Source organism: Cavia porcellus, unplaced genomic scaffold, assembly GCF_034190915.1.
Source record: "Cavia porcellus strain 051 isolate PalLab524CR breed Dunkin Hartley unplaced genomic scaffold, mCavPor4.1 scaffold_14, whole genome shotgun sequence".
Taxonomy (NCBI): domain Eukaryota; kingdom Metazoa; phylum Chordata; class Mammalia; order Rodentia; family Caviidae; genus Cavia; species Cavia porcellus.
The window spans coordinates 23,618,922-23,620,762 of record NW_026947497.1 but is presented as its reverse complement, the minus strand read 5'-3'; positions in this window follow the sequence as shown (position 1 = coordinate 23,620,762).

Sequence of the window (1,841 nt, the reverse complement as noted above, 5' to 3'; positions counted from 1 at the left end):
TCTAAGATCATCGCTCCAATTGGTTAAATGCCTACCCAACTCCCAGACACACTGGACTAGGCTCGGGAAGTTTCAGGCTTGACTAGACCATGCCAAGAGACCTTTGTTCAAGAAGGGGAGCGGAGGGCACCTGAGGTGAGTTCCAGCACATCAGCGCTAGCCCAGGGAGAGCTTTGGACCAACACTCACAGTGATTAGGAGCCTGCCAAGCTTCCTGGAACACAGGAGGTGGCACGAGAGATCCTGCGGGCCTGACTGTACCATGCTCAGCAACCTCCAGTCCCAGGAGTCAAGGACAAGGGAGACGATTTGCAACAGCCCAGGGGAAGATTTGGAATATCACTTAAAACAGAGAAATACAGGAAAATGACAAGACGAAAGACCAAAATGCAATCTCAAACCTCCATCCATCTTAGGAAAGCTTGGGAGCCATATACACAGAGAATAAATAAGCCATACACTTGAAATACCTGAAATAATAGCAACTGAAATAAAGAACCAACTCCAGGAGACTTTAAAGGAATTCAAATTAGAAATAATCTCCCAGTTAAAGAAGAAATGGTAAAAGTAATGAAAGAAATGCTGAACACATCTAAAGAAGACACAGTTAAAGAATTAGAGGAACAATGCAAAAAGATAGAATATCTGATGAACAATATAAAAAATAAACAGAACACCTGAAGCAGATTCAAAGGGATATACAAGAAATCAAAAATTCCATCAAAAGTTTCAAAATTGACTCAATGAAAATGAAGATAGAATTTCAGACAAGATTGCAGCTAGTGAACAAGAAAGAAAAGTTCTTTTAAAACTAATAAGGAATCAGGAAATAACAATTCAACAGCTGCAAGATGATGCAAAAAAGATTACATGATTGGTAGAGATAAATGTAAAAGAAGGGGATAACACAAATGATATTAAGAGGCTATTATAGATGAAATAACTGAAAATTTCCCAAACATGAGAATGGAAACTGACATACGGATTAGTGAAGGATGTAGAACTCCAAAAAATCATAACCAAAATAAAATTATACCCAGGCATATATTAATCAACATCCCAGAAATCCAACATAAGAATAGAGTATTAAAAGCTGTTAGAGAGAAAAGACAGAACAACTATAAAGGAAAACTTATCAGCAGACTTCTCAGCACAAACAATAAAGTCAAGAAAAGCATGGAGTGAAGTATTTCAGATCCTAAAGGAAAATGACTTCCAACCTCGACTGATGTACTCTGCAAGACTGTCCTTCAAATTGTTGGAGAAATAAGATACTTCCATGACAAAGAATAGCTGAAGAACTTCATGATCACCAAACCACCCCGCAAAGAATACTGAAAGATAGTTTAGATACACATAGGAAAAAACAACTAAGCAAGACAGACAGTTAGACAGAGTGGAAACATAAAGATACAACAGCAGAAAGATAACGTAAACAATAAACCAACATATAACAGTTATAACCTTTAACAAAATGGTCTCAATTCACAAATTAAAAGAAACAGAGTGGCAGAATGGATCAAGAAACAACATCCAACCATATGCTACTACAAGAAACCCATTTATCCCAAAAGGAAACTCATAGACTGAAAATTATAGGATAGAAAATAGTATTTCATGTAATAGGAATCCCCCCAAAAAGCAGGGGTAGCTATTCTGTTTGCAGACAATGTGAATTTCAAACCAAGAATGATCCAAAGAGATAAAAAGGTCACTATATACTAGTTAGAGGAAAACATCAAGTGGAGAAATAACAATCTTAAATATATATTCACAAATATATCATATACCCAGCTATACAAAACAAGTATTAACAAAATAAAAAATCAAATAAACAGAAA